This window comes from Zosterops lateralis (genome assembly GCF_965231275.1).
Source record: "Zosterops lateralis genome assembly, chromosome: 6".
Taxonomy (NCBI): Eukaryota; Metazoa; Chordata; class Aves; order Passeriformes; family Zosteropidae; genus Zosterops; species Zosterops lateralis.
In genome coordinates, this window is record NC_139761.1 from 36,218,977 (window position 1) to 36,241,011 (window position 22,035).

The 22,035-nt window shown below is 39.5% G+C and overlaps 1 protein-coding gene across 3 annotated transcripts in view; it reads right to left on the reverse strand.

The window, feature by feature from the left end:
• MIDEAS (mitotic deacetylase associated SANT domain protein) overlaps nt 1-17,485 on the reverse strand; it is a 55,697-nt gene extending 38,212 nt beyond the window's left edge. For 2 of the 3 annotated variants that reach the window (XR_014590360.1, XM_083863283.1), the window contains exon 1: nt 17,312-17,485. The gene's annotated coding sequence lies outside the window, so the exon portion shown is untranslated. Of the gene's footprint in view, nt 1-16,706; nt 16,772-17,311 lie in introns of all 3 variants that reach the window. The other variant, XM_083863284.1, reaches the window with a different exon arrangement.
• Nucleotides 17,486-22,035: the final 4,550 nt, after the last annotated feature.

A 22,035-nucleotide genomic window follows, 5' to 3' on the forward strand; every position in this document is an offset into this window, starting at 1 on the left:
GTTGGTTGGGGTTTTAGACTTCCTTTTTTGTTTTAAGAAAATGAGAACACTAGCCAGGTGTATTACTCTTATTGTCCATGGCTTCATTTCCTGCACTATAGTACAGAAACTGAACTACAGTAATTTCTATTTTACATGGTTGCATGGTCTCATAATCATAGCATAACAGCACTAAAGAATGCATAAAGAGTATTATTCTGGCAATATCTCTTTAAGGGACTGAACCATTAATCCCTTTTTATTGAAGACAGCAAAGCCTGGGAGAGGGAGATTTTGAAATTACTTGCCTGAAGAGCTCTATGACAGAGGAGGTAAACTAACTCAGTCTCAGGTTAGTGCCTATTCTTTCAATCATATTTAGTCTCTTTCTCAGTTTGAAATCCCATCCTAAGGTTGGCTAAAGTGCACATGAAACCCCTCCAAAACATTTCTTCCTATTTCAGCCCGCCCACGAGACTGTATGCCATGCATAATAATAAACTGAAGATAAGCATACAGCAGTCAATGCAGGTTTATCGTGGATCTAAAAATATCATGCTAGCTTGTACTACAGTTGTCATCTGTAAGACTTATGTGCACATATACTAGCCTTGGCTGTGGTGGGGTGGTGTCCAGGGGACACAGAACAATTCAGGACACTAGGCAGACCTAGTCAGGTGCAGTCATTACATTCTTAATAATTTTGCCTGAGACTTAAATAACAATGCTGAAAAATCTCACTCAATTCCTCCCCTGCATGCAATTAAAAAATCATATGAAGAAAGAAGGGAATATATTTATACCTATTAGTCGATTAATGTTGATACAAGCTTTCATCTGTTTACATCACTTATAAGCACCATAAACATAAAAGCACAATTTGAAATCAGAGAATTAAAAAGGGGGGCTCTAAAATCCTGTAAGAGTGCTTTTAGCAACTACCATGACATGTATATTCCTCCCATCTTTCCCAACCACCACTCCAAGGGAAAAGAATTTTTGTTCTTTTCCCACAGCTGCAACATCTGAGGTGCCACAAATAAGAAACAGCCTTCAGGCCCACAAGGAGCGGATGCATTGGAACTGCATGTGTTCAGAGTTCACTCGTGTAGAGACAAGCTTCCACATCCCCCACTCCTTGAACCCTCTGACTGAATGTTCTGTTTCATCTGGACAAGTTAAGAGCAATACCTGTACTGATTTTTAGCAGGACAGCACACACATCACAGCAGCTGGACTACAGGAACAAGAGTTCTTTCAGCAGGCTGTGCAAAGGGCTCTGCCACTGCTCCCACTGCCCCTTCTGAGGGCCCCAGAAGTCAGGGAGAAGAATGCTCTGGCTACTGTTTTGACTTGCAGCAGCAAATGTCAGATTTCTGTCACTGAAGGGGTGAGAGGGGGAAGGGAGGGTCAGAACCACCACATATTTGGTTGTGTAATATAGCCAGGTTTCACAAAAAAAAAAAAAAAAAAAAAAAAAAAAAAAAAAAAAAATAGGGCCCAGAGTTTTTTAAATATAAACACTACGGATGAAATTGGCAGTGCCATTTTCCCCTTTACATAAAAAGATATGTACTTATCACAGCTATTTACAGGGGGGGAACAAACAAAAACAGCAACAGAACCAAGCCTTGAGAGGCTTTCAATGCTGTGACAATTTCAATGCTGTTTCAATTCCCATGCATGAGGAATGTTGTCACAGTATCACTTAAAAAGAAAGGACAAGTACTAATTTGCATGTAACTGGTGACATTCACCTACTACAGTAGGTTAAATCGTTAAGTCAGTGCTCTTCCTAAGTCTTGCACCACTTGCATTTGTGGTTGTTCTCTCTCTGTCTTACTGAAAATCTTGAACATTGCTCAAAAGTTTCCCTTGCAGACAAAACCTGACAAATCAGAGTCACAAAAGTACTGGCAGAGCCACAGAAATTAACAAAAAAAGCAGAAGGGAATTCATACTCATTGCTATTCGCACACAGGAAAAAAAGTTATATAAAAGAATGACTTTCACACATACAAGTCTCTATTACTACACACGCTTCTAAAGTCAGTGGCTCTGCTTAAGCAAGGTTTCCACACTCTTCAGCTGTCTTCAGGTCACCTTCTGCAAGACTTGTGACCCTGGTGTTGGCATAAAGCTTCACAGTAGCACCAGAGCAGAGACAGGGATTCCCCCGATCAGCACTTTCAGCGGCCCAGGGCTGAAGAGCTCACGCTTTCAATTTCAGACCGAGGTCAAGTGCTTGGTTTCCATTCATGCTGGAACACGCGACGTGAGAAAAGGGTGAGATGACAAAACAACCAGCAGAAAAAAGACAATCTCCTCAAACCACAAGTATACTGGTCCCTCCATATGCCTTTCCCCTTGCTCCTACACTTCCAGTAGATTTTGTCCATTTTCTAGAATATGATACCTTCCAGTTAAACATACTTAGTTCCACACAGACAGCTCGAACTGTTCCAAAAGACATGAACCACCATCCAATTAAGCCACAATAGTAACTTCTCAGTGTGTCACCTTTTTTTTTTTTTTTTTTTAAAGGTAGCTTTTTATATCTGCCAATTTCTTTAATGTTTTTTTTTTTTACTTATACCTCACCTGGTAATAATAAGATAGATTTGGACACATAAAAAGCTACATCCAATAAAAGGAAGTTTTTTATAATTTTTGTTATAGTTCTCAGCTCCCCTCCTTGAAGACATAAAAGGTTTTCTAAAACATTTTGCTTGTTAATATATTTATTTTTTAATTTTATGCACAGATATTTGCATGGTAAAGAGAAATCAGCATTTTTTCTTATATATGGAAAGGATTTGTATGCCAATTTTCTCAATATCATTGAGAAAACTGCTTATAGTTTCAAATATTGCAAATTGTTAAAAATAATTTGAAAATTTTCATATATAAAGCTCCCCTTAGCATTCAGTAGACACTGGATTTAAAAGCTCAAGTTTTTAAAAGCAGCAGCTGGAAAAACCCCACCTGTCAGTTCCTCAGCTCCTAGTATCATTTCACTAGCTCTCTAGTCAACTTCTGAAATAAGTATATCTGCAGCTCCAATGTTAAAAAGGGAAATTGCCTTCCACATTCCATTTATTTTAGCTTTTTATGCCTTCAGTAAGTAAAATGACACTTCTGGTGGTCTTTGAAAAAATGATTTAAAATAAAGTCCATAGCAATAAATTTACTTTGCTTGCCTAGCTGCAACAGTAAAAATATCCTCAGCTGAACATAAACACATTTTTTCCTGTTCCTTGTGGAGAACTAATTCTTCAGTAATAAAATCCAAGCCCTGTGCGTTTCTTGCTAATTATCTGTGTGTTTATAACAGTCTCTATACTGAGAGTGACTTGGCTGTTAAACTAAATTAGCCTAGGAATATTTTCCTCCATCATTCCGGGAAGGAATGAGGGGAGAGTATACTTGTAAATGGTTAACTCTCTTCCCTCTCCCTCCAAGGAAACAGCTCACAGAGACACACAAAAGGCAAGGAAAACAATTAACCTTGCAACTCCTGGATTTTGGCTTCAATTCTCTCAAGTAGCTTCGTGCACGAAATGGACATGTGGAAGGAATAATCCACGGTGACCAGCTTTGCTGAGGCTTGTGGAAAACTGGCCTGTGCAGCACAGTGAGCTCCTGCCAGAGATGTGCTGCCGCACAGACCTCAGCGAACGTGCACCACAAGAGCAGCACCATGTCCTTCCCAGGCATTCTCAAAAACCTCAGTGTTTAGTTTAAAAGCAATCACTGACCACCTCTTCTCTCCCACACTGAAGTTTAACTACTCCCCCCACTTTTATTTCCCCCCCAAGAAAAAAATACAGACATACAATTACAAATGTATGCACTAACTTAAAGTCATGTTTTACTTTTTCTGGTATGCAACTTCATCACATGGCCCCAAGGCCTCCTCTGGATTACTGGCAGGAGATGCCATCAATTTATTTTAAGACACACAGGTTGTTGTTTAAATCTACCAATTTGCTTTCAGTTTGAAGCTGTAAAGCAAAACCCCACCAGTAACAACTCCTTCTTCATAAAGCAAAACCCCACCAGTAACAACTCCCTCTTCATTAAATATTTAAAACTTGAAAATTAAGTGATGGTCAGTACTTCATTAAAGTATTTATTAAAGAACTCTCTCATTCATGAATTAAAAAAAACGAACTGGGATGAACTTTAACCAGATCCGCTATTTTACAGTTGTAATTCCTTCCTGAAACAGCAGCTCTCATAAATGCTCTGTGCACTGTAATTTCAGCTCAGTGCTTTGCTCTATTATTATAAAATATTTTAGGACGTGCATCTGTAATTACTAAATATGTTCCAAATTTGAAATTTGTTTCAGTATCTTATTTTTCTGCATTTTGGAGGCAGCAAAACTGTGTTTCCCCTTGAAAGGAGTGCTATGCCCCCCTGCTCTCTCCAAGCATGCTGACTACCTCTGGCACACAGACCTCTGTTACCTAGGCCCACTCCCACTGGAACTGCACCCAGACATTTCTCTAGGCATCTGGGCACCAATATATCTTAATGTACATGGCTGTTGTAGCTCATGGTTGGTGTCTCCCTAGCTCATCTAGTTTTTTCCGACTCCCTGAGATGCTTATCTCATTCCCACTAGGCAGGAGCAGTGTTCTCCAATCGCTGCTAGAAGAAGCTGGTATAAGCACAAATTTCCATTTATAGATCTCTATTAAAAGGTTTCCTCTCTTGCCCAGGCAAACACTGGGCTCAGTATGATTACAATCCATCTGTGCATATATCTGTTAGAAAAGTTATTTCCTCTTACAGAGGCTTGTATTTATTTAGCTGCTCCAGTACAGCTGTTCCAAAGCCACTTGGGAGTCTAAAAGCATGCTTTTCTGATGTTGCATTTCCCAGTGAAACGCCTCAGCTGCTGAGCAAGAGCCCCAGCCATAGCCTGGAGAAACATTATCTCTCAAAGGGTTTGTGTCCAGCCCACAGCTCAGGAATCACAAAGCAAAGGCTGCACAAAGTCCTGCACAGAAAGGCATTCCAGAATACAGTCACTTCATTTTGGTCTCCAATGAGGAATTTTATTTTTTTAATATATATACAGCCTGTTGTTTATACTACTTATTTGGCATCTCTACAACCTATGAATAAACAGGTCTTCATTTTCGACTTCTGAATTGGAAGGAAAGCAAAGTCCCAAAATGATTAGTTATATAACTTTATAACAAAGTCACAAATTTATTAAAATAAGTTGAAAAGTAGCCCTGATAGGACTGAGGAAAAAAACCTCAACTGTTTGAATCTAATGTCAAATACACACTTCAGAAAAAAAAAACCCAACTAACTCAAAAATAAATTAACATTCCTGCCTCAAGGCAAATTTTTCCAGCAATTATATTTAATAATAGTAAGGGACTAGGACTTTTGCTGAATAGATAAGCTGACATCATTCCAGACACATGAGTTTTCCAAATCTTCCTTTCCATATTAAAAAACAAAACAAAACAAAAACAACAACAACAACAAAAAAAAACCACAAACAAAAAAAACCCACCAAACCCAAACACGCCCCCCCCCCAAACCAAAAATGAAAAACTCACCACCACTTCTACTTATTTAAAACAAAAGGATGGTGAAGGAGACACCTTGCAAGCAAAACGGTGTCAGTGAGTCCAGTCAGCTTGCCAATGTTAACATGTGCCTTATTTCTTCATCTGTTGGGTTTCTTTTAAATTTTGCTTGTGTAACACACGAAAGTCAAATCACTGGTTCTTTCCCTTCAAAGTGATGGGTAAGTCATCTCTTTCACAATTCAGCATTTGGAAGAAATCTTGCAATGCTGGTGTGAGACTACAAGTTAATTGTGTGAATGAATAAAGGGACATGGAACAATTAAGCTACAAAGACAACTTTAACTTTTCAGTAACATAACTGCAAGTATCATCAAGCAAAATGTTTTGAAGTTACTTATTTCCAGCAATGAAGTTGTTTTCAACTAAAATGACAATGCAGTTGAGAATTTCTGCTGGTGTCAGAATACTGAATATTGAAAGCCAAAAGAAAAACAACCTTTTTCCATGACAAACTCCCTATTTACTCCACACAACCTTGCACCAGCTTTCCAAATCGGGACCATAAGTAGTAGCTACAAGGAGAACACTATAAGAAAGCCTTCCTGGTTTTACTTTCTTATGTACAGTGAGTAATAGTTTTGTGTAAATCGGCCACAATCAGAAACCCTATAATAGGAAGAGCTAAGTGTTCACTTTGCAGTTGTCACTGTCAGTTTTTGATTCTGTCTGCTGGGTCTCTCCAGTCACATAAGAGCAAAAGCAGTATCAGTTTCACAAAATACACAGCTGTGTTTTTAAACATAAATACAACTTCTCTCAGCTGCTTACTTCCTTACAATCCAGTATTACCTGTGTGCAAGACTGCCCTGTCTTTCCTACATTGTAGCCTTTTGTGTCCAGGACCAATTCTGAATCCATCCTACAGCTGCTCAAGGGAAGGTTTAATATTATGAAGGGTACAAACAAGCAATCTATCGCCAAATATTTTTCCCCTTTTTCAAGCAAGAATACTCCTCAAATCTGTTGTAGGATGCATTAAGCCATTTTGCCTTGACAGACTAGTATTAGATTTTCATTAAAATATATCAACAATAAGCAGAAATGTTCAGGGGGAAATCAAAGGGTTAAAACCTCCATGATAGTTGCTGCAAAGAAATAATAGCAAGTAACTTGACAAAATATTCACTAAGTCTCCTGCATTCAAAGTCCTTTATTATGCTTTTCCCCTCCAGACAGGGTCAGTATGTCCTGCCAATTCATGAGCTCCCAAAAATAAACCAGTTGACTAACTAAAGATGTCAATAGATTTTCACATTGCCTCCACACATCCAAACTGCATGGCTTAGATGGTTACTTGTAAACAGCCGGGCATCCTACACTTAACCCAGAGCACTCTCCCAAGCAAATTCTGTCCCTTACAATTACTCTGTTAGAGCTGTCACTGAACAGAGAATATTTTTCCACCTCCAAACTGTACTTCTGTCATAAATCAAGTCACTCAAAAAGAACTGTCTTTTTAAAATGCTTTATAGCACATAACAAAATTGAGTAGTTCTATTCATCTTCACAATAAAAAAACCCACAACAGAGCAGCTGAGAGATGTAAAAAATGCCCTCAACCCATGCTACAAGGAAGAATGTTGATCCGCCACTTTCTTTTCTTCCATCTTTGACCTTTTCTGTGACACTACCAAAGTTACCCAACTGAGAAACAGGAAAGTATGAAATAACTCTGCATAAGAGGCAGACTGAAATCACCTAAGTGCACAGAACCAGGAAGATAATAATTTTGTTCACTGACATGATTGAAAGCCAAATTAGTAACCTGGCTACACAATCTGCTCCACACAGAAACTGAAGCACTCATTTCTATGCACACATTTGCAGAATGCAATCCAGAAGCCTCTATTCCACATCTTAGATTTCTAGAACAAACATGGTAAGATTAAGCAGAAAACCAAAATTCAGGCTTTTAATCACAATGCCCAGGAAAAAGCCAGTCAAGAGGGCCCACAGCAGATGCATATAGGCAAACATGTATCTGCAATACAATGAAAATTTGCTATTTCACCCAAGGATTAAGTGTCTCTATCTGCTGGAGGTCCACAGAGGGTACCAAAACCCATTCCCGAACAGCGATGTCAGCTCCTTCTCAAGGAGGTGCAAGAGGGTCTGGGCTTCTTTACAAAGCCTGCTGACAAAACACTCACCCAGCCATAGAGATGCAAATTCCGACTCACATACCACACCTTCCCCTATCAAGAGGCCCCATCAATCAACTCCTCCGTGTGGGGCAGAATCTCCATTCCTACTCACATGATGCCACTAAATGTTAGCTCCAGAGTAGGGTTTTGCAGCCTCTAGGTTGAAGACGATTATTACCTCACCTTTAAACGAGGACGATAACTCGGCACAAACGATGTAAAGCACTTGCCAGCAGTGAGCTTGCAAGAAAGGGAGAAGACTGGAAACATTTTGTTGTTGTATGTCCTGTGGCACCAGAAAACTAATGCTTCCTGAATTGCATGTAGTTGTTTTCTCTTTCAGGTCTGTCGGCCTTTAGTCCTGCTTACCCCACCGCTGTCTAAGAGCTTGTAGATGCAAGTGTAGACTCATGGATTAGATACAGGAACTTCCAGGACTGCAAGACCCAATGCTCTTCTCCATGAGGGCAAAGAGCATGACTTGTTCTAAACTCAGGGCACCTGTTCCTTATTGCTGCCCATTTCAGTTTCCGTAGAAGCAGCTTGTTGTGTCTAAGTATGAATAAAAGGCTCAATGAAATCATAAATCATCACTTCCCTTTAAGGGTGGGACGCCCCAGAAAGAACAATAAAAGCACTTCAGGCTACTAAAGAGATTAAGAACACGATTTTACTTAAGATTTTAAAAGGCTACATTGCCTTCTTGGGAAGAGTATGGTTGTGACTTAAATCTTTTAACCCAATTAATATGTTAGAAAGCGCCTCCTAGCTTCAATTACCCGGCTGTATTCCTGAAACAGATGTCCATAGGGACTGCTGCTACAGGCCCTATCACAGCACTGCAACCTCCACTAGTAAATGAGATCCTCAAATCTGCTTTTGGCAAAAGGGACACCTATAGATCGCCTAGTTTCCAAAGGTCTAAGTGTATCCTGCACCTTTGTAATATATTATTCGAACTAAAATGGTAAAAACCTACAGTAAAACCACATTGCCTCAGGAAATGAAAGTAAAACTGTAGACTTACCTATGCAGCCTGAGACCAGGTGCAGTCTTTTTTACTAATGCTCATGATAAGAATATGTCTTGCTTCCAGCCAGGTTAGGGTTAATTTTTGTAGTCGCCATAAGGGGCATGATTAGGTCATGGAGGTTACTCTACACCATCTCATGTCATTGCTGGGATGGAGGAAAGAGACTCTCTTCCAGGGAAAAGGGGCTCCTTCTGGTGAGAAAATGTGGCAGAGAGAGCCATGGGGCGCCACTGGCTACTTTATTGCTCTCCCTGCTCCTTATCTCATTGCTGCTTCCAGTAAATTGTACTTATCTCAAGCCATGATTTTTGCCTTTTGTGCCTCCAATTCTCCTCTTCAGCCCATTAAAGTGGGAGAGGAGGGGGAAAAAAAGAGAGAAACCCGGTGTGTGGTTTGGAGAGTGGAGCCACTGAATTGGGGAGTACCATTCCTAAACCTTGACAGAAGAGCAGAAACAAAACATCTTATGCAGATCTGAATGATACTCAAAATCCCTCTTCAGCAGATCTCAAACTCAAGAGAATACCGAAAACCGGATTTTTTTTGTTTGTTTGTTACATAAGAAATTACCATTCTGTATTGGACACCAAAGGGTTGCTGCAAACATTACTGTTCATCTCTGCTCTTCAGCTGAGTAACATGTGAACCAGTTTAAACACTGAGTTTTCTTGTTTGCTTTTTGTCACATGGTCCTTGAAGTGTGCTATAATGGTAGTACACAGGCTGAAGTAAGCATTGAAAATTTCAAATACAGTTTAAACACCAATATCTCTCATGAAGGAAGCATTTAGAATTTCTAAATCTTTCTATATTGGCAGTTTTTTATTTTGTGTGAGCATGAGAATATTTGTTGATTTGTGGGCTGCCTTTTAAAAACTAGAAGTTTTGCTCTTTGATCTTCCACAAATATCAACAGTTACTTGACAGCACTATAACAATAGAATATTGCTGATCAGGACTGGAACAGATTATTCACCACCGGGGAAAAAGAAACACTTCTGTTAAGAAAAAAGTAAAAGCCATTTCAACATCACTTTAGTCAGCACAGAAGCAGCAGCATCTTGCCAATGTGGATGTTTTAACATCAACTCCAAGTATCAAATACACTATTCCTTTAACTAAATATCCATGTATATGTGGTCAAGCAATTGCTGGTGTTGACAAGTATTTGGGCCACTGCCCTTTGTCTCATACTTGCCTAATGATACCTCTGACAGAGGTGCCTAGCAGAGAAATCCATAAAGTTACTAAAAAGCAGCAGTGCCAGCTGGAGGCCAGTGAAGGCTCCCCGGTCTTGCTCTGTCACCTTTTTGTTAGAAATGCATTTGCTTTATGATCAGTCCACCCAAGCTTCATCTGTCTCCTGTGCTGAAGTATTCAGCAAACAGATGTTTATGCCACTCTCAGACGAACAAACAAAAACCTGCATCGTGGCATACATGTGTGCACAGCAGGCTAGTTCATTTTAAAATGCCAGGAGAGATTACCTGAGTAAGGAAACTGAATTTTCCAGTGTGCAATTTATATCAGGAGCAATTATTATTATTATTATTATTATTATTGAGCTCCTCCAGTTGCAGAGAAAAACTTTTCAAATCTGCACTTCTTTTGCTAACAAAGGTCTCTGTGTTTTAATTTCCTCTCTAAAGGTAAGGTAACAAGGTTTATTTATATTGCAAATAAAAAAAGCCCAGATAGCTTTGTTCATCTTTTAAATAGAACAATATCATCACTGACCTCAATAAAGCTTCTTGCAGGCCAGCCCCTTATTGACTGTTAAAAAGTGCAAACCAAACCCCGAGTGTAGTATCTTAATTCCTCAATTCTTCAAATGTTTATTCTTTACACATCAAATTAAAATTTAAAATAAACTGCTTATAAAAGCCTCACATTCTTTTTGTATCTTCTTAGGCAATAAAAGTTTTTTTATTACTGATCAAAGTATTCTACAGAAACATTTACGTTACATTTTCTGTAGAAAGAAAGCTGCAATAGCAAAATAAGTGAGCTAGTACCATACCTGAAATATTTCACTTTTGCCAAAGAAAATGGATTAAAACAAGGAGGAGTTCCATACTTCAAAAGGAAAGAAATATCTTAAATATCCTTTTGACTCTTAAATGTACTTAGAAAATCAAAATAACAAAAGATCAATGCTGAAATTAAATCAGAAGAAAGTGAGGCTGATAATTAAATGCAACATTTGCACAATTCTTCACTTACAATCACACTCTTTATGTGCAAAGGCTTTCTAGTTATTCAAGGAAGGCAGCTTAAGCCCCTAATAACCACAATGCCTAATGCAACAGTAATGCTTGACTAGTATGACCAAAGTCTAGCCTTTGTTTTAAATATATTCCTTTTCTTTTCCAGAGTCATCTCAACATCCCTTAAAACACTTTCATTTAAACAAATATTGTTTGAAAAGACTACATTATTTACTTATAGATAGATAAATATATACCTATATTTTCTAAAAATTTGAAAATACAATGCTTTCCAATAAAAAATCTGAATTAATTTGTATTATTAATTAAATATTATAGATACTATAATTGTCCCCAATATATAGCATGTCTCATGCTGGATAACATGTAGAGTTTGTCACAAAAGATTCAAAGAGAAGAATTCAACTCAGAATTTTTGAAGTCATGAAATCAAACTAAATCATAGGGGCAGTCAGATTTCCATGCCAGTTTCCAGATGTAAGTATTAGGGATCCAAAGTTGTCATCATTGGAATATCCTAAAGCAGTCAGAATATCTTACAGCTGTGGCTCTCTCTCCTCTCCAGGAATTTGGCAGTGCCAGGATTTTGTTCTCAAATGGTATAAAACCAAATTTAAATAGGAAAATACTTCGCTAAATTCTTCTCCACCCAAGTGTAGTAATTTCCCACTAACACAGCAAACTCTCCTCTCAGGAAGTGCATGAAAGAATACATTATTTTGGGAGAAATAAAAGCCTGAAATCAAGACAGTCTGAACTCCCAAGAGTATTGTTAAGGATATTATAAAACTGTAAACACAATAATGCAATTCATGAGAAATTGCCAGGTGACATATGCAGGAGCTGAAAAGGAAATGCTCAAGGAATCCCAGGTGTACACAGGCATAGCAGATAAGGCCGCACCTAAGCATACGTGATTAAGCCAAGTTTGGAATCATGCAACATCCTCACGCAACTTGGGATCCAAACAGAAATGCACTTTTACCTATGAACTACACCATAAAAGGACTACTTGGAGATTATTCAGACTTCTAGGACTAGTTTCGACTTTGGACCTCATTGGGATGCACGACGCAGACAAGGTGAGAGGCATTTCAGCAAACTGACTGCCCCACAACGAGCAGCTCCAGAGAACAGGTTCTGCTTTATCTGTGCTGAAGGGAAGCAGCCACTCTGATAGCTGGAAATCCACCATACAACTCTGTACCACACACAGGCTGCAAAACCTAACCAGTATTTCAAAAAGTCCTATCAGTTACAAGCCCTTCAAAAAAAAAAGAAAAGAAAAAATGGACAAGAACAAAACTTGCAGTTACAAATTATGCATATTTTGGTCACCATTACTCTAGAAATAACAAAAGCAACATTATCAAAGACAACAAATTAGGATAAACTCCAAAATACAGCATTATATTCAAGGTTAAAACAATAGCACAACCAGTCAAATGAAAAACTTCAACATAGTTTGAAAAAAAAAAAAAAACAACCAAGCAAAACCTCCCAAACTACTCTAGCAAAACAAGGAAAATAAACATTTGTTCTCAGGGAAACTGAATTATAAAATTAGATACCTAAGGATATATAACAAATAGTGTGTGTACATATAAACATACACAAGCATTTCATTTTTCTTCCTAAAATAAATGACAAGGATATACCAATATATATCATTGTGCTGTAATCCCTCCTATGATGGGGAAAGCCAAGCAACTGAGAACCCACGTCAGAAGATAAAAGGCAGTAAAGAAAAAAACAAAGCATGAACACTGACTTGATTCCTCTTCCTCTTGCTTTACATCCCAACTCTGAACATGTAATGTAGCAGTAAAGTATTTAGTAAAAAGGATATCAGAAGTGTTTTTCAGTTTACTACTTCAGGTACTAATAGCATTTAAGTTGTTTCAATCCTTACCAATGCTAAAGTCAAACTATATAGAACTTAAACATTAATTTTCACTAATTAAGAGCAAAAAGAAAAGCATTATTCCATGCTTAGCTGTAAGCCTTTCAAAATGTCTTTAAGAACAAACAAAAAATTAACATTGAACACTTTGCCATCCCCTCCCAATATAGCTTTTCCCCATTTTCAACTTCTTGATTAACACCAGCTGTCAATTCAACACGGAGCATTCATGTAATTTACTTGTACATAAAAAGAACATTAATTCTGGGGTATGAACATTTCAAATAATATCTCTACATCATATTATATACAGATTAATGTATTATATTAATTTAAGCCTTGTTATCTGGTGGCTGTCAGTTGCACAAAATACAATAAAGCATTAAGAGAGCCTGAAAAGCAAAGAATTAATTACCAAGATTATCTCTGCATCCACATTTGAGTGGTTGCTCCTAAATACCTGGGCACTGACTGCATTCAAAATGCATGTGCAGAGAAGAGCTTTCCCTCATGACTTTTTCAGTCACTGGAGTCGATCAGCAGAGCACTGAGAGCTACAGCTGGAGGCTGCTCACAAATAGAAATTGTGCAAATGTTGTGAAGTGCCCATTGAGCAGCCTCCTGCTACAAAAACTTCACATATGACTTGACCAGCCACCTCTTTCAGGGACCTCTGTAACACATAATTTTTTAAGATTTCTTAGTTTGAAGGCTCAAATCACACCAAGGGGAACCTGTGGTTCCAAGTACAAGCAATTCTTGTCTGACATAAGGCCCTCTGCCACACTTGCAATTATTAGGGAAGGTCCTCAGGATATTTCCTTGAATTAGCAGTTCATCCCTCCTATTTACAAATTGCTCAGCGACAAGTCTTCCCTTTGGATGTGACTCACGAGCCTCGGTCTGCCCGTGCCAGAACCTGCAGCTTTTTGGGCATGTATTGCAAAACCTCACCACCAGAGCTCTTGCCTCCCTCACCTCCCCATTTCACACTAGGAATACTCAAAGAAAAGTGGTTTATTTCTCACTTCATGTCTCTTAGAATGCAATCAATTGCACTGGAGACAACATTCATATTTACTACGTTTCATTTAAGCATAAACTAATTTACTGCAACCAGTACTAAGATTTTATGCAATCCTCCAGACAAAAAAAAAAAAAAAAAAAAAAAAAAAAAAAAAAAAAAAATTTAAAAAATCAGGGGTTTGGTATTTAGGGTGTTTTCTTTTTTTATTATTGGGGGAGTGTTTAGAAAAAGTGAAACAACAGCAAAAAAAAAAAAAAAATCAGCTTTTACCAATATTCACATTCCACAATTTGATCAGTAAGTTAAAAAAAGTATTTGCTAAATGTTTACCTAAACTCAACAGAAAACTACGTAAGTTTCTCGAGTGGAAATCCTTCAAGAACTGCTAAGCATACAGAAAATATATACACCTTTGCAAAGAGGGCCACGGGCTAGACAGATTTCCGCTGTGATTCACAGAAATTCCCTCTTGCTCCCTTACATGCCTGGGCACACCTCCACACACACACCACCAAGGTGGCCATTTCCAAAGAAAGGCTGCCTGTCCTCAAATCAGGGGCAACTTAAGGGCTACATTAGCAGCTTGACAGAAGAGTATCATGAAAGGGATAACAGGCTTGAAAATATCTCCTGTGGTTCTGCAGCCACCACTGAGAGGTGACCATAAGAGGGCTTATGCAAAAATGGAAACTAACATTTGAAGCATTTAGGCAGGCTTTTGAAAAACTTACATTGTGCTGCAGCCCTCATCATTTCATATCACCACTACTTGCATGCACCTGGATGGGTTAAAGGCTAGTACAGCTACACCTTTGTTTTGCTAACATGCACACAAATGTACATATATCTATGACTAATTCCACTGAGAACCGCAGGACAACTCCAAGACATGCAAGTCACCTACTCCTTTGTATACAAGTCCAAAGAATCGTGGCCAAAAACTCTCTCCTACCACACAGGTTGTGAAAACCAGAAGACTTAGCATGAGGAATGACTATATTGTGTCACTACCACAAATGAGTCAAGAAATCTTTAAGAACAACTCCAGAGGTAATTTTGACATTAAAACATCCAGTATAACATAGATTGACAAGTCAGTCAAGACATTAAGTACAATTTCAAGAAAAATCTACAAGTATAACATGCATGGATTAATATATATTTGTTTCAGATGTTGTATTAAAACAAAATGCTCCCATAAACTTACAGAAGGATCACTAAGATAGTTTGTCAAATGACAAAAAAAAAACCCAAAACCAAACAAAACACAAAAATACTGCCAGCAGATCCCTTCATTAACAAAGCCAGGTACATTTTACCTGAAGCAACTTCTGGACAACCTGAGGAAACTACCAATAATAAGATCACCTGTATTTTCAGCTAAAATATGTTTTAGTTGAACACCAAGAAATTTTAAAGCAGCTTTCCACTTTTATAGTACTTTTCATTTCAGTGCTCAAAATACTTTACAAGCCTTTAGAGCATTTATTAAGACATCAGCTGTAATAGCTGAAGATAACATTTCCAGAAAATTGTCTCTAATGTTAGAAAGGCCAGTTTCTGAGCACCAGATAGAAAATCTTCTAGATCTGATATGTCATGAATTCCAAGCACTCTCAAAACTAAGCTGATAAAAATATCAACTGACCAGCATTTCTGCAAAACACATCTTAAGAACTTTAAGCTGTACCCACCAGAACTCTGGCATAATTATGATGTTCTTTAAGGTCTCAGTTAAAAGCCTTGCTAATGCAGTGTCAGTGGCATACTTTCCTCATACTATCCCTCAGCCAACACTGCCTGCAAGATGACTGAACCAGATGCAACTTTTGAGTTAAAGTTGAAAAAGCATGCTCTGAGCATATCTCTGGTCTGGTAGTTCTTTCAAGCTCTAAGCTTTTGTGGCCTGACACAGAAACTCTCCCCAATGCTCTCTCTCCATTCCCAAGCAAGCTAGCTGAACTGCAGTCGCTTATTTTAACATTTTGTCTTTTTCCCACACAACCAAACAAAAAATCAGACCAGAGCAAGAATTACGCTGAACGTGCAGGAGTGCAGCAAACCCGCTCGGATTTCACCTGCTGTATAATCACTTCAGAAACATGAACCGGCAGATTCAATGAGCTTTCAATTTCTGCCTGCTGTGATTTCAGAAACTACTAGCGGCATTTCTGCTGAGTATTTCAGATCTGTGATTTCTACGATCAGCCTCACTCCACTTCTCCTGCCTTCCTCTTCTAATTCTACGAAGAAGTCAGTCTAAGAGGAACGTGGCAGTCCGATGCAGAACAAATTCTCTTTTTTTAGCATTTGCAATGCAAAAGTAGGTTTTGTTCGGTACAGAAATCTTGCACAATAGCCTGTGTATACGTATTCGTTCCAACAATGCTGTCCTATGCAATCACTCAGTAATTACACACAGTCATAAAGCTGCTGCTGTTGCTGCTTGGAACTGCAGTCTCGCCCTCTAAACAACCTAATAGTCTCTGCATTAGGACATTTCTTTTTCTCTCTTCCCCTCCCTTAACTGCTTGCTCCAGTACAGATGGCCTTTACACTAAGCTCCAAAGACGTAGTTGGAACGAAATCAAGTTATTATTTAAAAAAATTAGATTTTTTTTAAAAGAATATAAAGTTGAGCAAATAGAATATTTCGCTAATTCTGCAAGCTGCAACCACACGAGACTTTACAAACCAAAAATAAATCCTGCTGTTAAAAAAAAAAAAAAAAAAAAAAAATCAAAAAAACCCCGTAAGTATTATATAAGACTCACATACGCGCGTAGGTGTATTGTCAGCTTTTACTGCTAAACTGCAACGAATCGGTCTTTTGCAGTTGCTGCCAGAAAAAAAAAAAAAGAGCTGTACACTCGAGAGCACTCGGGATTTTTCAGAAATTATCTAACTAATTCCTCCCCACCCGCCTCAACTGCGCAAAGCCCGGCAGAGCCACCCGACCCCAGCCAGGCCGGGACTCGGCGGCGCCCCCGGCACAGAGAGAACCTCCCCCGCCCCAAACCAGCCAACCCACCCCCCAAATCCCATGGGCACACAGCTCACCCGGGCACAGACACATCCTGCTCGCAGCCAGGCAGAGCAGGCGGGCCGGAGTGCGGCTCTCCCGGCCCCCGGGGCTGCACGGCCCGGACACGGATCCGGCCCTCCCCTCACCTCCACAGGCACTGCTGCTCCTCATCCTGCACCCCGCGCCCGCAAACACAGCACGCACCGCAAACCCCCGGGAAAAGAGCCCCGGGAAAGACACCCCCCTCTCCAAAATGGCAGGAAAACGGAAGCAAATCGTGCAAATTTAAAAAAAAAAATATAATAATAAACGCGCGGAAAGCAGGATAAGGAAGAAAGAGAAGGCGCTGCTCACCTGCGCAGCCGGGCACGGCCGAACGTAGAGCGGCTGTTTGCAGAGGGAAGAAGGAGGGGAGGGGGGAAAAAATCAACAAACTTTGTTTCTTTCTCTCCGGGACTCAGCGAAAGCGTCACTTCCTAGTGCGGTGAGCGGGGAGGCTCCCGGGCCCGGGCTCCTCAACTCCTCCTCCTCCCGCCTTCCCTCTCCTCCCTGCGCGGCCTGCGCGCCTCGTCCCGGCCCGGGCCTGCGCCCCCTGCCCCTGCCCACAGATCCCCGCTCCACCCTCTGCTCCTGGCTCCCGCTGCTCCTGGCAACCAAGGAGAGGAAATCCCCAACCAGTGAGGGGCGGGCGGAGAGTTTGCAGCATAGGTTTAAAAGCCAAGCCCTGCAAACGCGGCTTGGATGGCCCGAGTTTAGAGCCGGCCTCTTCAGCGAGATCAAGCTTTGTGTGCTTTCTCTCTAAAGGAAAACAAACAGAGCTTTTGGGTTTTAAGGAAGCCCTTGTACCGAAGGAAGATATGCTTTTCTGTTTTGCCCTTTCAGTCCCTTTTCTCACTTTTTCAGAAGGAAAAAAAAAAAAAAAAAAAAAAAAAAAAAAAAAAAAAAAAAAGAGGGAAGGGAGAAAGGATTTTAGTCTAATGCAAATCTGCAAATCCTCAGGTCATGTCTATACTGTTGGCTGTTTTACAAACACCTGAAATTTACTTTTACAAGAACTTCTGAGGTTTCTAAATATGTGCAGCTCCTCTTCTGGAATATGGCCTCCTCTGCTGCCTTGGTCTGGGAATAAAAAGCACAGTGTGCTGACAAATGTGGGCACTCTACCCTACTAAGGCAGGAAATAAAGAAGCTGCTTTGTCATTGCTCCCTCTGTAGACTGCTCTGCTAGTCGAGTTTGTTAACAATCAATGAAACTTTTGGATTATAAAATAACCTTTAGACAGCATTCACAGATTAGACTCACATTCAATGAAACGTGGAGCAACAGGAAAATGCCGAACGTTTTCCTCCAATGTGCACTTTATCTCCATCCAGGCTCAGACCATTCAGTGCACACAGCAGCATTGCTGGGTTTGGGGTTTTTTTCCAGACCAGCAAAGCAGTTTCCCTTCCAGCATGTATTGCCTTATAGAGTGAAATATAGAAGTAATTTTTGCACTGCTCACTGTAGTTCGTGTTTCTTTCACAACAGCTCCTTGCAGAACCTTTTACCGGGGAAGCTCAAGATGTGTAGGAACAGGAGCCCAGAGAGGTGACTTGCCCATGACTACAGATGCATAACCAGGTTACTCTGATGAGTCCCAGGTCAACAGTCTAATTACCACACCCAGTCTTTTCCTGTCATGGTGCAGAGGATAACAGTAAGACACATGGTGATGAAGAGCAAAATAGTAGCCACAGGTACTACTGGTAAAGATTTTTTTTCTTTCACAGCTAGAGGTATCATTTGATGTAACAGTGTCTCAATAGGACCTTCAAGGAAAACTCTGCTATAGCACCATTAATACATTTGCTCTTCCAAACTCCCAATAGACAGGAACAATAGATCAATAACTATTTAAATCAATGCAGAAAAAATAATCCCAGATGTTCACAAATTACCTAATATGTAAAGCAAACAAATTATTGAACATATAATAACTAGCTGTAGTCAAAGGCATACAAGTCATTAGTTTAATTTGCCCTAATAAAGATTGAAAAAAGAGATTCAATAAACTGGAGGTATTTCCTCTCTGTTATGTTAGGCAATCAGTACCTCCCATGAAGTAGATATTGATGAGATTGAAATTTCAGCTTTCATTGGGGGGAAAACAAACCAAACCAAAAATAAATCCAAACAGCACCAGTCCTCTGTGATTTTAAATCACGTTCCAACAGCGAAGTGAATCTCTTTGCTCCAGACAGAACAAACACATGTTGTACTTCACCTGTTTGGAGGCTGGGAGCAAAATGATGAGCAGCACCTTGTGTTTCACAATACTTAATCATGTAAAAGCAGTAGACAATGGCAGAAACGTCATCATCTGGCTACAGAAGCTAACATTGCGCAGAGCAGGGAGTGTGCTTTCTACCCTGCTCTAGGAGATATTTTAACTTGTTGGATTTGATAGTCCCCTCCTAAATAACGTATCAGGTAGATAGGAATCCTGCTGAGGCAAAGACAACATAGTAGCCACAAGGACAAAGCTGAAACACACTGTAAGATGCAAAATCTATAGGAAAGGATGATTCTATTTCCTAAACATACCAAATAGGATGAGAACAAAAGCAAGCAGGTAGGTACACCAACGAGTTTATAGATTTAAAGTAGAAGAAACACGCTTCAAAGACACCATGGTGTTTATAGAGCTGTATGTTAGCGTTTATCTTACTGAGCAATAAAAGTTTTATGCAGTGTTTTGTAAGGGTTTTACAGTTATACACTCTTGAATTGTTTCTTCATTCCTCACATTACATGGTCCTTACAACTCCTACAGAACCAGCCATCATAATTTTCTTCTTTTCAGTTACAGTTTTTGCTATGCTTTTTAGAAGTTTTTCTTCCTTCTTTTGTCAGCATAAGCTGAGACTACATGATGGCTGCACTTCTATTAGCTTTACCGTGACAAAACTTAATACACACACATTCCCTGTTACGTCATTATTTTGTTACTACACTGAAGGAGATTGGAAGATCTCCTAGCTATCAGCACAAAAAATCTTAGTTTTCTTTGGCTTGTACAGACACATCTTGTAGTGTAACAACATTGACACATATCATTAATACACTGGGTTGTACTGAGTCAGAATTTGGATTAAAGACTATGCTTTGCATATTTAAGTTTGCAAAACCAAGCCACAGGCTCAGTAGGTGGCACTCTTTTCACCGGGTCGGAGTAGAGCCAAGGCCCCATCCTCTTTGTAGTCCTCAGGAGGTGAACTTGTGCTCCAGTATGACGGGAAACAATATGGTGCTATTAGCTCTCCCTGAAATTAAGTATAAAATGAAGGTCTTAACCACTATAGCTAATAAGAAAGCATTTACACAGTTTGTAATAGGAGTTTCAGATTCTAATAAGCCTAAAGCTCCCGCCTCATAATCACACTGAAATTTCCTCTAAAATTCCAATAGGATGTGATTTTTATTTAAAAATCTTAATGTCAGCATAAACCAGTAATGAATAGCTGCAGTGTTTATCCCACAAATATATTCAATGCTCAGGGGCGGGGCTGCCTCTAGAGAAGCCAGAGAATGGACTGACAGGAACCACGTGAAGTTCAACACAGACTAATGCAAAGGCCTGCACTTTGCCCAGACTGACCTGCCATTGCACAGGATGGCACTGGCAGGACACTCAGTGCCACTGAATAAGGTCTGGGAGTCCTGGTGGACAGTGGGAGAAACACCAGGCAGCAGTGAAGGCTCACACCATCCTGGCCTGTATAAAGAAAATCTGAACTAGGTCAAGGGAAATTACTGTTCCTCTTTACTCATTTAGTAGCTTGTGTCTGGAATAGTGAATGCAGTTTTGGGCATCCCAATATAGAAAGATGTTAATAAACTGGAGCCAGTAGAAAGTCAAGATGGTCAGGGGCTGGAACAGATGTCCTCAGCAAGGAGAGGTTAATGGAAACAGTGGTCATTTCAACCAGCTAGTGAGGATAGTGAAGCAATGAGCCACACTGGTTTCAGTGTTGATCCTGCTTTGAGTGGGAGATTGAACTGGTGACCTCCCAAAATCTCCTCCAACCTAACTGACACTATGATTCAAGAAGCAAATCCCCTTAACTCATGTAAGAGGAGACTTAATTAAATGACAGTTAAATAGTTTGAACATTTATTATAGGAAATAGGAGTGATTGTATCTGTTTCAGGTTTGTTGAGCTTTAGTTTTGAGGTTGTGAATTAAGAAGACCATCAGCCTAATTGCAATGAAAGCCATTCCCTCATAGTCACCATTTGCCAGCACTATTACAGGAGAAAATGTTTATAAAAATGTTTTTATACAAGACCAATTACTCCCTACTACAGAGAAATTTTAATTTCTACAGTAGCAACATCTGGCTCTGATCTCTGTCAGAATTAACCACTGAAGTTGCTACATTTGAAATATTCTAGGGCACCACTTCTCTTGGGGAAACTTGATGAAGACAGATAGAATGTTTGTAAAAAAAGGAGTTTGGCTTATTTAAAAGGGCTTTCAAAAAGAAAAAACCTCTTGTACCTATATTTTACTCTTCATATCTGAGTTTAAAATTAAAGCACTTCACTCAAGCAAGATTTGAGCAAGATTGAGATTCTTTGATCAACCTGGGGAGAAAAGACTTGTACTTATAGAGCATGCATGTGTAAATACATATGTATATGCACACAGAGTGTGTCATGACCTGGCTCCCTAGAACCATGAGGAAACACTGTTACATGAGGGAAAGGGAGGGACACTGTGGTTTAGAGAAGAAACCACATGTAAAACAAAGTTATTTACATTGCTTAGACACTGCTGAAAGAAGCTCAGACACCATGGTGGGAACGACAGTGCGGGAATCTATGAAATACCAAATTATATGGCAGGCTAAAAATTAGGACTATTGAACCTTTCTTCCTAATTTTGCTAGCTTGTGTAGCTTTAAAAAGACTGCACAGTCTTTCTGCATTTACTATCACTTTTCCCAGAATGTCACATTATTTGTCTGTTTGTTTTACAAACGACAGTCTGTGGTAACATTGTTCACTAAAACTGAGAAAAATACAGTATTTG